The sequence below is a fragment of the Rhodnius prolixus genome, unplaced genomic scaffold, assembly GCF_049639745.1.
Source record: "Rhodnius prolixus isolate KJV_2025 unplaced genomic scaffold, Rpr scaffold_4, whole genome shotgun sequence".
Taxonomy (NCBI): Eukaryota; Metazoa; Arthropoda; class Insecta; order Hemiptera; family Reduviidae; genus Rhodnius; species Rhodnius prolixus.
Genome location: NW_027411614.1, coordinates 16,349,326 through 16,365,929, shown reverse-complemented (window position 1 = coordinate 16,365,929; position 16,604 = coordinate 16,349,326). Strand labels below are relative to the sequence as shown.

General features: G+C 35.0%; 1 protein-coding gene across 4 annotated transcripts in view; it reads right to left on the bottom strand.

Moving 5' to 3' along the window:
* Ca-beta (Calcium channel protein beta subunit) overlaps positions 1-16,604 on the bottom strand; it is a 602,416-nt gene that overhangs the window by 393,809 nt on the left and 192,003 nt on the right. The window lies entirely within an intron of this gene.

The window sequence follows — 16,604 nt, the reverse complement described above, 5'->3', positions numbered from 1 at the left end:
GTATCCACTCGCGGAAGTATTTCCATAGCAAGGCGGATAAACACTATGCTGCGGAAGAGGAGATATATCTGAGAATAACCACTATATAAACCTAAAATAAGACTCTTAACAACTGGACCAACAGTTACACATTGTGTAATTTTGTGCCTGTGTATGTAATGCAGCTGTATGCGAGTTAAGAGGCTATTCCCTTGAGGAATGTAACCTTTTATTTGCATATTGAACTACTACTGTAATTAGAATTTATAAATTACTTTTGATAAATATCAACATTTCCTTCAAAAAGTAATTAGTTCTCTTATTTACAGTTTTAAAAACAACTTATCTCAAAGCCAATATAAATTTGAAATTAGTTCTTTAATAACAAGTTTTTAAAAAAAATAAATCAATACCTATGTAGCTTGCTTATTTGTCGGCATATATCATTAAAATTAATATTTGTTAAAAAGAAAAAACGAATAATAACAATATTAATTATTTATTAAAGAAAATGGTAGGTGGCTAGTATAAATTCTCAGCCGTAAATCCCGGCTTCGAATCCAGCTGCCTGTCTTTAGATTTTCTGTTCTTAGGGGCCTTGTTCAGTTGATGGTGTGCAATGTTGTCTGCAACGAGAAATCACTGTCGGTAGCCGGCTGTAATCTGAAAAAGGATGCTTGCCCTAATGATTTCAACTGTCGATGCACTTTTAATTAAGGAAATAGAAAAATTAAATAATATTTATTGGCGTTACATTGTCTTCTATATTACGCAGGGGTTGCTCCATCATTGTAGACAGAAGTCCACCACGATCAGAGGTGATTGATCATTCAAGACTGGTTAAAACCAACTTTTTTAGATAAATAATGTGTGAAGTATAATGAGGTAGATTAAAAAATAATTTTAAATTCTTAATTTCCCTACACTAGACTTAAAAGAACAGAACTAAACGGACGCTATGGACTACTTAAAAGACTCTTAGACGATAGATCAAAATTCTCTCTGGACAACAAGACTGATTTATACTTCTATTTTGAAACCCATCTAGGCATATGGAATAGAGCTGTTGGGTTCAACCAAACGCTCCAATCTCCAAAGGATTCAATCGCTACAATCTAAAATACTTCGAACTATTGTAAACGCTCCATTTTATATCTCCAACCTGACTATACACACTGGTCTTAACATTCTCATATAAATCCACTAGCTCAGAATTTTTTTTTTCTAGAACTCTTCCTGATAACCCAACAAGACGCCTTAAGAGACAGTGGCCTCGTGATCTCCTCTCAAGTGAAGAGAGTGACTAACAGTCTAATGTTTTGGAGTGTAACCTCTGGGTAACTTCTCCACTCGTTTGCTTCATTTGTATCATTGTTACTTATACCGCTAACGCGCTGATTGTGGCACAAATAAACGCAAATAATAAAAATTATTAATTTTATTGTGCTTCATCTCTTTTAAGGAAAGACTCTAAGTAATAATACTAGAGCTTACTATTTGTTTCGAAACAGGTAGCATAGACAGTTTGGATGACTATTTTCAAAATTAAACATCGCCTTGAAATATTGGCCTTGAAAGAAACCTCCCCATAATTGAAACTTCAGGAAACGAAATACTATCTATTGTAAAATATTGTTTCTTTGTGGCTAGAGTTATCGTCTAGAAGTTCAGCCATATTATATAAAGCAGTACATTTGGAGCACTTAAGGTGGGCAGTCAGTAAAGATGTATTTAATGACCAGAGAAGACGATTGGCAAATTGGTGGAAGTTCACGAGTCTTCAAATGCCCACGTGTCAGTCCTTGATGTATGCCTCGGAAGTGTGGCTCAGTATTACCAATTCTTGTGTTTTGGTTAGACGGAGGAGCTCATTCTGTTGATCATAGCTTTTTCTCTTATAGTGTTGTTAGTGTTGGCGTGCCATTCTGCCTCTTTCACTATTCTTTTAATAAGAGCGTTGATAAAGGCTCACGTTTACGAGTGAAATAGTAAAAATAGAGTAAAGAAATCATCTGTTTTTTTTTACTAGAGGGGCTTAAAGTCCCGCTAACAGTCAGGAGTCGGTCGCGTGCGGGGCCGAAAGCACATACGATACTTAATAAATGACTTCTTTTTTCAACAAATAACAAGCAGCTAGAAGTCGGATTTGAACAGAGTTCTACCACTTACAAGTCCACACTTCGTAACCACTACACCTCTACTCGTTCTGAGTGATGGTTTGCTCTACTAATTATGAGAACGTGTTTCTGAAGATAGCAGACTTCCCCTCTCTAATTCTTTTAACATTTAAAAGGGTAACACAATATATTTCCGCCCTGTCGCTCAATACGGTTTGGCAAACCAATGCAGTAATGGTGGCAGTATTCCTAATAATAACAATATCACAAATATAAAATTAATATTTCTTCTAGAGCAGGTTGTTTCCGGTCTACCTATATTTGGTATTGTGGGAAACAGATGAAACAGCAAGGCTGTCTGAATGTTTTATAAAAAAAACAAACCGACTGTAATATTCATTCCGATACTTAGCAGAGTACGGGCAACATAAAATTAACCTAAGCTAATATATTCGTACCATAAAGGGAGAGCGACATTCCTTTATTTCTTAATGATAAATATTTATAAAATGGTTTTAACAAAGAAATAACTAGTTTTGTAGACTCTCTTAAAGATGGTAAAAACTGTTTTATATAAATTAAAAAAACAAAAAACAAAAAAAATTTGAATAAATATAATGTATAGGTCAAGTTGATGTTGTTTGGTACAATGTATTTAAACAGGCTTCAGATGGACGCATGATATTTAAATGTCACTGGGTCTCTTATAATAATTTTATAAGGTGGAATCTTTCTTTAAAAATTAAATTAAATTAAAAAAAAAAGAAATTAAATTAGTTCTCTTTAGATGTGGGTTTAAATGCTAGACACAGAAATTAGGCTTCAACCAATAAATGCTCTGCAGAAATTCTCACTTTTAAGGATACCTGAGCAAAGAACATACGCCAAACACGGTAGGCATAGAACTTTTGATATTTTAGGCCATTTATCTTCCCTTGAATTATTGTCTATAACTTTTTTTAATTATTACTATTATTAATTCAAGAGAATTCCTAATTACTTTTGAATTTTATTTGGACATAAGTTAAATCTTTGAACATTTTTCGGTTTAATCCTCTTTCAAATCCTAGACGATAACTCTAGCCACGAAGAAACAATATTTTATTTCTTCGAAACCTCAACGATACGATTTATGAGACAAACAAATATTACTTTAGAAAAGGGCCTGAAAAAAATAGGCACTTTACTTTACTTTACTTTACATAGTATAGCACAGATCCTGGTGATTGACGCCTTTTGTAAAGGAAATAATAATAATAAAGAGGTTCTAGAGGAGAAGAAAAGAGTAATATGGATCCTTACTTTTCAGGTTTTGTTCACCGTTGTTCCAAAGAAGTTGTTGTGGATATCAGGAATATGTAAGGCGAGCTTTATTCTAGTTCTTACGGAATTAGCTCCAGTTTTATATAATGTGTACAGCTAAGAGACGCTAATAACCTAGAAGTTGATGCGTCTCTCCGCCAAAACAATAATCCTACAGTAATAAATTTCTTAAGGGAAGGGAGATCCCGGGTTTGAATCCAGCAGTCGGTTCTTAAATTTTCTCTTCCTAGGAGCTTCTTTCAGCTCATTGTCCAATCATGGAAATTGTTATCAGCAATGTCGGAGGCCAGCAGGGTCCTGAAAAAAGCTGAGGACGCCAGTGACCACAGATGTTGACAAGCCTTATAAAATAAATAAATAATAATAATTACAAATCATTTTCGAAAAAGATGTTTGCAATGTACTCTCTTACAGAATCAGAAAGAGAACTAAAAATACTCATTAGTTGGGTCATTTAAAAATAGGTGCTGTGACATTGTGTTTATAAAAGATGCATTAGTTGTTTGTCGTCACTAAAGAAGGCAACATCTCAGCCAGGTGGTGGTAGAAAAACCTGAGTTCTCCTTTTAAGATGTTTGCAGCGTTTCCGTCACCTCACTTACACTTATTATCTATCTCTCTTGTTTGTATCGTCTCTTTCACTCACACGCGCAATCCCCTTTACGAGTCGTCGCATCCCCTCGGTCGCAGACTTGAGTCCCGTCTAGAAAGACAGGCAGTGACGTATTTGTAAATAACTGAACAGGAAAGAGTGGTCTTAAGAGATATGCTCTCAGTAAATATTCTCCCCCTGCATTCTGGTTTTGTGCGGATATTACTTCAGTTAATAAATACTTAACTTCCATAATTAACCTGACAACTGATACGTCTGCAGTAATATTTGCTTCTAAACACCGAGCAATTTATTGAGAATTTTAATTGGTTAATTATACATAACAACTTAGCAAATTTGAAAATTACAGAAATATCAGTCTAGTCTGGCAAACATGGAATTAAATTGAGTAACTATAAAATGCAGCTAAGAGAACACACCGAGGGAAAGGGTGGTAGATTCACTTACAAGTTGCAGAAATTGTGATAAAACTCGTGAGTTTTGAGTCTTGAGTTTCAGCTTCAAATGATCTTTTCTTTTGTTATCTTATAACTGGTGTGGTTGTTATTCTGAATAAAATTAGGTTTATATTATCTGCAGCAAAAAAAATATTTCCCAAAAAGATTTGAATCCTATCCTTAAAGTTTATTCCCAAAAACTACATTTCAAGATCCACCTGCATCAGCTTCATACAAGTTACAGACACTCTTACATAAAATAGAATCCTGGGCAAAGAAGTGGCGGATTAAAATGAACCCACAGAAATGCCAGCATGCCACGTTTACTCTCCGGCGGGGCTCCTTTCCACCTGTCCTCTTCAACAGCAATCCTTTTCCTTATACAGATCTGGTGCGCTACCTTGGGCTCTTCATAGACGAACTGCTCACGTGGAACCCACACACTAGACTTAAAAGACAAGCAATGACTAAACTTCTTTATCGACTAACTTAAACGACGCTACAAATTGCCCATAGAACTCAAATGAATGGTATAGTATATAATCATATTATTCACAAACCTATGTGTACTTACGGTCTAGAGCTTAGGGTTCAACCAAACCTACAAACATAAGAGATTGTACAAAAATTTCAGTCAAAACTCCTCCGACAGATAGCTGACGCTCCTTTCTACGTAACTAACTTCACTGTTCACAACAACCTCAACATCCCATTCGTACACCATCTTGCCAAGACGCAAAATATACCAAATTCCTGCTCTTTCCAGTCTGTCCAATTGCTCCATCTGAGAAGTCACTCGCCACTACTGTCTTCCTAAAAATCCACAATACCGACTGAAACGCCAGGGGCTCCGACTCTTCCTTGAACCTCACCGATATCCTGCAGAGAGTGCTATCGCTGGGGAGTGCCACTTGCTCTTTAAGCTACAAATATATCTTCAGTACTCATATTCACTTATTGTATACAGATTTGTATTTACAAATGATAACTGATACAACATGACAAAAGTGTAAACATGAGTAACGTGAAGGGAGAATTCACCCATTGGTGGAACTCTCAAAGTGAAAAACGGTTCACTATCGTCCACTGGCACTTAGATTAGATTAGATTAAATTAGGGTGGCCTCAAGGCCTGCGCCACCGCGACCCCTATGATCTATTGTGGCTCCCCGGCTTTAGAGCTTACTCTCCAGACCCGTCTTTTTAATCAGTCTCTTAATTCTGGAGTGTGGCTCCTGGGCAAAGCTCTCAGGCCACTGGCACTTACTTCATAGAGTAGATCGCGTGGCCACCTGCGCTTTAGCCATCTTGGGAGTATTTCCAGGCAATGCAGGAAGTTGGGATACTAGTGGATTAGGATGTGAGGTGATTGATGTGCGGAATTTAATGTAACGGGATCTTACAGCTTTTGAAACCTAAGGAACAAAGAAATCTCGGTGCAAGGTAGAGTTAGGGACATAGTAAGGAGCATTTGCAATTCGACGGAGTGTTTTTGACTGGAAGGATTGGATTCTGTAGATATTGGAAGCTTTAGCCTGAGCCTCAAAGTTCCATTCCCTAAGTCCAGGCAGGTTTCAGTATCATAGTGTAGATAAGTCGTTTATTGTTTAGTGAAAGCTTTGTCAAGAAGTTTATTGAGAAGTTTGAATCGTCTGTTTAAGTATAGTATGTGAATTCCAGGTTAGGCGTTTAACCATGAAGAGTCCTAGGAACTTAACACAATCTGCTGTGGGAAGAGGATTGAGGTTTAGGTAAACGGGTGGAAGGACAGTTCGCCTTAGGGAGAATGTAATGTAATTACATTTGCAAATTAATTTAAAAAAAAATCAACTTTTCATAGCCATCAGAAATTGTTCTTCATTGGAATAAATCACCCTAATTAAAAATGAATAATTTGGTTTTCAAGTTCAATTATTAATTTTAGCAAGGTTTCATATAAACTTATTACAGACGATTCCTATTAGAAGCTTTTAGAAGACATAAACTTTAAAAAAAAAGTGATGTGTTTAAAATTTAATATATTTCATTATTATAGTAGATGGTAGAACTGTTTAAGAGACTGTTGCATTTAGCAGGTAAAATGGTTGTTCAAGTGTCAGGAAATTAATGGTGGAGAATACGGGTCTCACTGTTTATCATATGGTCACCGAATGTTCAACTACATAGCCATAGTAACTTGAAAGGACTACACTAGCTTGGGTAGTACCGGCCAGGAGAGAGGATGACTGTTGTAAATTCCAGCATCCACACTATAGTGGTAAAATAAATACAGAGTAAGAAGCTAAGTAAACAGCCAGGATGTACCTACTACCTAAAAACAGCAAAGAGAACCTAACAAGTACCTCTTTTATAAAACGAATATTTTCTTTTTTTCAAAACTTTTATTTTTTCAAGCCGCTTAGAGGGTAAATCAGATTAAAAAATAAAATCACTGCATTATAAAGTGAAAAGGAAAAATATTTGAACTCATTTGTTACAATTCTTATTTAACCGCTTATTATTATTTTTCACACAGGGTTTTAAACAAAGTGCCGATCTATCGTGCTTTTTAGCGACCGAGGTTTATTAAGATTCCCTCACACTGAAGTATTAAATAAAAAGTATTTATTTGGTAAGTGAAAGTTCCATTTAATTGAAGAACGTTCTCTAGACTTTGCAACAAGAAGTTGTTTCCCTAAACAAACTAAACCACCTGTCCCAAAATGAGAATTTCCTCTTCTTCTTTTTCCCTTACTTCAGTCTTAAGTGCCAATTCAGTGAATTGTACATTTTTCTGCCACATACAAAATTAATGAGATTTACGTAGTTTCTTAGTCGATTGCCTTATATACCTTAAACAGTAAAGGCTTTCCATAAGGACCGCTAGAGGTCACTGTTCTTGGCAATGATTCTGGTGGCTTCCGCCAAATTGATGGATCGCCTCTCTTTGCATTATCTTCTCACACAGGAGATCCTTTTTCTTCGCCTGGAGCGCTTCCCCTATCACTCTAGTCTCGAAAGACATTTAAGGTAGACGGGTATCGCCCATTCTGCAAAATCTGTCCGAACTATCGCAGCTGTCTTTTTTATATTTGGTATATTGGTGGTTCAATTTTCAACGAAGTGGTGCCTGTTGCATGCAGGCACTTGGGGACTAGCGACCCCACGGTTTTAATCAGTTCACGCGTACACTCCTACTTTATACAATACACACAACTCTAAGGGTATAAATAATACAAAACCTAGGGCTAGGTCAATCCTTCGCTCCCCAAAAATTAGAAGATTAAAAGTAACCAAAGGAAGATTGGAAGGTTTCTCAAGGTGGGCTACCTGGCGAGGATTTACGTTCCTGATTTGTGGAATTCGAGTTTTGAAAAAAAAAAAAATCATTGATTTTAATTTTCGAGTACCATTTACCTTGATAAAAACCAATCGCTAATGATTGAAAACTATTTAGGTATAAGAAAATTGTTTTTAATGGAAATATTCTGGAAAAACTCCCCTTTATTGCTACGAATCGACAATGAAGCCTGCATTCTCCAGTCAAAGATGGCTATCATCTTAAAATAATACTTATTTCGACCTGCAAAGCTAATATGCATTGTGGTACTGGGTTCGTTTCCCGGTCTTAGGCCTTGGATTTTATTTAATAGTTAATAAAAGAAATTTACAGTAAAGTATGTTTGTTAGTCGCCTCCGTCTACGACACCTAATTGGTAGTTGGACGTTAAGGCCCGCCTAAAAAAAATAGGCGATTACTTTACTTTACTTTTTAATACTTATTTCTTTAGACAGGCATAATGTTCATCTTCCAACAAATTGGTTGTAGAGAGTAAAGAAGGAAACTTTACTGTTACCATTGTCCTTAAAAACAAACGAATATAATAATTGGAAATTCTTTTCATTAGTTGTGCAATTATTAAACGATTTATTACTGAATAGTGTTTAGTGATAGATACCAGCAGGTGGTTTAGAATGAGGTAAACGTCTATTGTGAATTCCATCTGCAGGTACACATTTCTTAAAAAAAAAAATATATATGGCGAACGTAAGAGCGCAAGTGACACAAGTCACCAGAGGTACCAAATATATTCTTACCAGATGGACTGTGAACAAAAAAAAAAAAACAACGGAAAGTAAAATAAAAATGCTAAATAAATGGAAGACACCTGGTGCAGTTAGTTAAAAAGAATAGTTAAAAACGTTAAAAAGAAAAAAATCTAACGTTACTTAAGAGAAAAAAGCTATTGAGACTGTTATAGAGCTATTAAATAGTGGCAGATCAATTTATCTAAATGTTAGGATTTCTCTAGTATCTACTTTAGACATAGTAATTATATGGTTTCCCGTATGAAGTAATAGGGTGCAATCTAAGTGGGTGGACGTGTTATATGTGAACAGATAGATGCGAGGGGCATTCACTAGGGGGTAAGTTTGGAAGTTTAGACGTTGCGGAGAAGACAGTATTGCTTTCTACCTCCTCACAAACGCACACAGGGAATCATCACATTCTGATGGTAAAGGTATACATAGAGGGAGCACGTAACATATTGGATGTCAAGTGAAAAATGCGCTCTCAACCGGGGGTTTCTACCATTTGAAAGAAGGGATAGAAAAGCTGAGGGCCACTAGGGTAATGTAGAGTGCTTAGGGCTGTTAAATGTGTGGAATTCTGACCTTGTGTGAAGGGTGGAAAAAAAACAACACAAGGATGGAAAGAATGCATGAGTATAACCAGTGGTAGGGTAATACAGTAATGGTCGACATATTGCTGGGATGGATGAAGTTAAAAGATGAACAGAACAACATGTATTGATAAATATTATGCAGCTGAGATGAAATAAAGAGATTTATTGCCACTTTGTTGCAGTAATTTTGCGGTTTCTGGAGATTTCTACGAACAAATTCTAAGTTAACCTGAAATATACATTAAATTGCGGTTACAGTAAGTCGAGTGCCTGAAATAAGATTTTTTTTTTTTGTATTTACACGTTGACAATGAAGTCACAGTGACTCCGATATGTAACAAGTCACATATGTCTCCAGTTAAAAAAGTAAAGTAATTGCCTATTTTTTCAGGCAGGCTTTACGTCTAGTTACCAATTAGGAGTCGCGGACGGAGGCGACTAGCAAACATACTTTACAGTAAATTTCTCATATTAACCATTAAATAAAATCCAAAGCCTGAAGACCAGGAATCGAACCCAGTTCCACAATACATATTAGCTTCACAGGTCACGCCTCAAACCGTACGGCTACCGTGGCTCCTGTTTCCAATTAATAATTGCCATTAACATTTTATAGTTTGTCATTTTATAATTTATAACACTTAATTAATGTGTGAAAATAATATATTTTTGTTTAATTACCTGCCTTCCTTACATATCCCAAATTTTGTGTCTACTCATTTATTTTTTGTGACTTTTCACCTGCTACTGTTATTGAATTGTGACTAATGTAGTTACCATCGAGAATAACCGCTAAACAGAAAGTGCCATGATATTGCTTTAAGTAGTGAGTGCGCAATTAAACATATCTCAACATAAGGACGAAATTTCTATTTTCTCTTATTGCTAGTTGAAAAAAAAATGGCGACCATTGAAATTAATCAAAGTCTAGTTCTTAAAATTGATCACAGAAAATCATGGAAGTTGAAACAAAGTTTTCAACTTTCAATACTAACTTCAATTGTAAAATGAAACATTTTTTTTAATGAAAAAATTATTTTAAAGGTATACTGAATCGCTTTTACATATATGTTATATGTGCGTACATACATATACGCGCACATGCATGTGCGCTAAGAGGCGTGAGTGCAGTGAACGACGACCATCCAGTGATGGAAGCCGTTAGTTCGCCAGATTGGCAAGCTTACGCAGCAACCATCCTAGGAGGTCGGCGTTATATGTTGAGATGATCGCGTGGCCAAGGCCGCTTCAGCCTGTGCTGAAGGAACTGTATGTTCTAATTAATTTTAATTTAATAAAATTAAAGCACTTAGTAACTAAGGAAGCATTGCAGTTGAAATGGGAAGGTAACATATAATTTTCTCGAATATTAGCAGTTGTTGAACTGAATTGAAATAAATTTTGTTGGCCAAAAAAAGTTTAAATAAAAGAACTTAAAAGTTGTTAAAAAAAAGAAGGAATAAATAGTTATTATAAAGTTTTTAACATGTTGGCCATAGTTTGACAGTGGTTATCATCTTAGTTGATATAGAATAACAAAAAATGTCGGCTAACAAATGTCTTTCATTCTTATTCGTCCATTGAAAGAAAAATAAAAACATTTACAGTAAAAGTTTTATATTGTAAAGAGTTTTAGATAGAAGAGCAAATAAGAAGTACAATGATTGGCAGTGTGTCATAGTATAAAGGCGAAAGATGTTTAGTGAGTACTGACGTAGAGGGTTTGGGTTGCTTTTTCTTGCCAGTTGAACCAAAAGACAAAGACTCTGCACTAAATATGGCTACAGCAAGGATGGCCGACAAAACTGAAAAGAGAGATGAGATGGAATAAAAGAAAATAAAGAAAACATCTTAGAAGTTCCACTCTCCACTGTGGCCTTTATCTCAAAACAATCAGTGACACTATTGGCCTCTCTTAGACCGTGGATAGCCAATACCTCGAGGTACTTATTATTTAGGGAGAATGAACGCAATAGCACTGACTAACCTCAAATAGAATAATAACACATCTAGTTAAGGGAAGGAAACAAAGTAGGCATTCTTTAATTTAGCAGGACAATCTAAATATAAATTGCTTCACTTTTTTTGAATCAAATACTAGAATTTGAGCGATAATAGAATATAAACTCGTAGCTTCAAAAACTTTTAATGAACATCCTTGCGCTAGTTAATTAGCATTTTAAACATTAAATTATTATTATTTTTTAAATTTATTTAGTAATTTACAAGCTGTATAGATATATACAATAAGTAAATACGAAGAGTGCACATACATATGTGGTGCGTGAAGAGCAGGAGGAGAGAAACCACCCAGCGGTAGCACTCTTTACAGGAAACCATTTATGATGATGATCTTCAGTTCTCTAGGAAGTCTCGGGGCCATTGGCGATTCAGTCTGCCTGGTGTATTGCCAGAAGAGACGAGAGACTGTACAAATGGATTAGAGCAATTAAAGTGGGTAGTACGGAACTTGCGATATTTCTTTTTGGGAAGTTGGTGTACGAATGGGATGTTGAGGTTGCTGTGAAGAATAAGGTTAGTCAAGTAGAAAGGAGTGTTAACTATCTGTCGGAGGAGTTTTGATTGAAATATCTGTACAGTTCGTATGATTAAATTTAATTCAATTCTTCGAGTAGTGAAGACAAATTTTATTTTATCATAATTTGGAACACTTTTCAAAAAACCGAGATCATTACGATACATCGAAATCTCATTGCCTTATTGATAGATTATAGGTGTTTAATGTCTGCCATTTTTTTTTTCTTTTGAAAAGCATAAATAATACTAAGTTTTAATAATCAGATCTACATTTTTAATTTAATAAAAATAAAGAAATAGACACCGGAAGCACAAAGAAAGACCGAAGAGTGGTTTATCTTCTTTGGCACCGAGATCCAAATTGTTAATCATTTATTTAAGAAAATATTTGCGAATTCCGCTAAGAATTTTCTTCTCATTGTTCGCCATAATTTTGTAAACAAAATGATTAATTTGTATTTCTTTATTACGCATTCTTACTATAAACTGTCGCAATTACTTTGCCAACAAATTGAAATGTGAGTTTAAATGAACAAATATCTATCTATCTCAGTAAACTTAACTTTTCAGATTTCCTTCAATAAATTCGGCAAATAGTTCCAAGCATGTATTTTCGTGTATATTGATGGTGGCTGATTTTGGCTAAAGAATCGATAATATTCTCTTCCGTTAATTTGAATAATATTCTGCCGTCTATACCGACCACAAGATTTGTCGAAGAAACCATAGGTCACGCATAAACATTATTATTGCATGAAATGAAATGGCGGAACTCATAGAAGCAAAAAAGAGACATAAATGATTAGCGCCGGATGTAAGAGGCACAGAGATTATAAAACGAGCAAAAAAAAAAGAAAAATTGTTGTAGATTGAGGAGGATATCAGTCCATCAGTGAGAAAGAGCGTTTTCGTGATGAGTATAGATCGTAAATTCAGTTCCATAATTTGACTATTGTACGGAGATTAAAAAACAGCAAATCGTGATTATTTTATTTGTCGCCTTCAATAAATATTTCTTTATTTTACTCTTTCGTTTCACATTTATAGTTAGTTTCATGTACTTGATAACATATTCAAGATATTTAATGTATAACGGGTCAGCGAATACATTTGCTTACTAGCCGGTTGTCCTTCAATATTTGGTAAACAAGATTTTGACGACTTGGTACCAACTTTAGCTAATAAACTAATATGAAGGACAAATTAGTAATTTTAAAATATTATTATTATAATAAATTTTATTAATAAAAATATATATATGTATATTTTTCTTATTTTTTTACTACTGTTCTTTATTACACATTCGAGGCCATATTAGATATTCATTTTATAAAGTCTTCTTATGAAGCGTAATAAATGTGATGTTACGTAAATGTGATTCCCTTAAAATGAAAATTTTATTTAAAACAATTTATTTTTTTTTAAATTCAGGATGTAGTTTTATTTGTATGAATGGAGTACATTTTTTTTGCAGCAAATAATTTGAAGATTTGGCAGGAATAACATCAAGAGTTCGCTCTACTAAGTGAAGTAAGGATTGCGTCAGAGCATTTGATCATTGAATTTGACATCTTTTATATTTGTATATATTTATATTTGTATATATATACATTTGACTTGAGTTTGCTTATTTTTTATTTGGAGTGGATAAGGTGGGCTTATTCTAATCACAGCCGTTAGTCGAGACTTCAATTCAAGGCAAAAGCCTTATAGAATCACTTTTTACGAGGTGAACTAGCGCATTGATGGACGGTGAACTGCCGTTCAAAGCAAAACATAAACTAATATTAAGATAGATGAATTCTGTAAAAGAGGATGATCTGTAATTTAACCGTAGTTAAAGATTAAAGGAGTTTTGTTACGTACTGATCATTATGTTAACCGAATTCATTCTAGACTTTTAACGAATAGATTATGATTGGTTGCAGTAAAGATGTTCTCACTTAACGCTCTGTGGCCATTTTGCTTCCTAATTCTTGGATGGAGGTTAATGTTTGTCTAGTAGTTATGAAACTAAGGTTCTTTTTTTTTTTTTTAATAGGGAGATTCCTATAGCTAATTTTTATTGGTTAGAAAAGATGTTAATAGTGAAATATAGACCCGCCCACGACACCTAATTGGTCGGAGCTTAAGCTCCGCCTGAAAAAAATAAACGATTACAATAAGATGAAAAATTAATGCTAGTAACTTTATTATGCCGAGCTTTCGACCTAGAGACTAGGTCATATTCAGGGCTAATTTACAATATACTGTTCATTAGAGGGTTGGTGTGTCTTCTGTCTTGTCTGTTCAAGGACTGAATAGACATTCAGTCCATAGAATTCAGTCCCTAGTTCGAAAGCTCGGTATAATAAAGTTTATAATGACTGAAACTGGCATTAATTTTTCATCTTATTGAAACTATGATTCAGTCACTAAAAATAATGAACAGCAATAAACGATTACTTAACTTACTTTTTTAATTATTAATAAAGACGATTAAAATTAACGTTTTGGATTTGCTTCCTAAAACAGAAAGGTTCAATGGTTATTTACGTGTCTAGTGTGTAAAGTGATTCTTTCTCTCACAATTAATGTATTTAGTAAACCACAAACAAATATGAATTGCTAAAACTTCAAAACAAATGAAACCTTGGCTCTGTTTAAACTTATACCCTTCTATCAACTTTTAAAACCTGTTTAATTGAAATCAGAAACCCAAGTAGATAACCAAAATCAACCTAAATTAGATAAAATATCACAACACTGTGTGTGAACATTAGAATCCACCTATTTACTGAGTAACATTAGATTTCTATCATTTAGTAATTGAATCTTTTTAGATACATAACTATTTTAAAAGAACATAAAAAGTGAAGGTATCGCCGCGTGTAGGGCACTAAAATATCTAACTAGGATCCCCCCTGCCTTACAAAACAAAAAAAGTAGAAATATAAATAAAATAAAATTAAAAACCAAAATTCAAGGTTGGTCGCCAGTTTACGAGCTTTTTTTTTTATGCTTTCCTTGGTTTAATTGCCCTTCTCTAGAATGAAATGGGCACTTAACAAGCCTCAATGTTTTACACATGTGCACACACTCTGTGCGGGACGTGTCTATGTGCGTAGCCTTGTGTATAAGAGCGCACCTTTCATTGTTGAAGAACAATATTTGGTTGAACATTTAAGCGATTTTTTGTCCCTAAGCTTTCAATTTTTTACGGGTAATAAAAAGAAAAAAGTGGCAATATTATTTAATTTTTTAAACAGTTAAAATAATATATAATTTTTTAGATGGAAATGATCTTATTCGTTATTCATAGGTGAGAAACTTTATTCTAAATTCAAAAGGTTACTAATTTTTGAGGAAATAAGACAGAAATATATTTTTAAAACTTCATAATTTTACACTTACGTCAGTGAATATATATATATATATATACGAGGGTCGTTTGAAAAGTCCGTGCAAAGTCAGAGAGATAGCATCACTGGCGCGTATCGAGGTTATGTTTAGTTAGTAGCATCTCTTGGAAGAACACACACCAAGTTTCAGCCAGATCGGTCTATTCCTTTGTGTTTGGCATTCGTTTGAATCGAGGAAGTCGAGTGATTTCCAAAAAATGGACGAATAAGAATTTCGTGTGTTGATAAAACAATACTTTATGAAAGGCAAAACGCCTCAGGAGACTAAAGAGAAGCTTGATAAACATTATGGTGACTCTGCACCTTCGATTAGAACAGTTTATAAGTGGTTTCAAAATTTTCGGAGTGGCCATATGGGCACAAGTGACGCTGAACGTTCTGGACGCCCTGTTGAGGTTACTACTCCAGAAATCATTGATAAAATCCATGATATGGTGATGGATGACAGAAGAGTGAAGATGCGTGAGATTGCTAGTGCTGTGGGCAACTCGAATGAACGGGTACATAATATTTTGCATCAACATTTGGACATGACAAAGCTATCCGCAAGATGGGTGCCGCGATTGCTCACGCTTGACCAAAAACGAAATCGTGTGAAGTGTTGCAAGGACGGTTTGCAGCTGTTCCAGAAAAATCCGCAGGACTTTAAGCGTCGTTTCGTCACTGTGGATGAAACATGGATACATCACTACACTCCTGAGACCAAAGAACAATCTAAACAATGGGTTACCAAGAGGGAATCTGCGCCAAAAAAGGCAAAGACCGTTCCTTCGGCCGGAAAGATTATGGCGACTGTCTTTTGGGATTCGCAAGGAATAATTCTCATCGACTATCTGGAAAAGGGTAAAACTATTACAGGTGCATATTATTCATCGTTATTGGACCGTTTGAAAACCGAGCTGCAAGAAAAACGCCCACGATTGGCCCACAAAAAAGTCCTTTTCAATCACGACAACGCACCAGCTCACACCTCAGCAGTTGTGGTCGCAAAATTAATTGAAATAGGGTTCCAACTCGTTTCACATCCCCCCTATTCTCCAGACATGGCTCCCTCGGACTACTATTTGTTCCCCAATATGAAGAAATGGCTGGCGGGAAAAAGATTTTATTCAAACGAGGAGGTGATTGCAGAAACGAATGGCTATTTTTCAGACTTGAACAAATCCTATTATTCGGAAGGGATCAACAAACTAGAGCAGCGTTGGACGAAGTGTATAAGCCTAAAAGGAGACTATGTTGAAAAATAAAAAAGGTTTACCCCAAAAAATTAAGTAGTTTTTATTTTTGCACGGACTTTTCAAACGACCCTTGTAAATGAATGTGTGTCTGTTTGTAATCGATAGATTCAAAAACCATCCATCCAATCGCCGTGAAAATTTGGGAAATTATTAGGTATATCCCGGGAAGGTTTTTGCAAAATTTTTTTAAAATCAGAGTTGGGGCTCTAGGTGCTCCCGAACAAATATCCCAAAAATATCAAAATAACATTTAATTAGTAATATTTGTTAAAAGTGTAACCATGAAAACCAT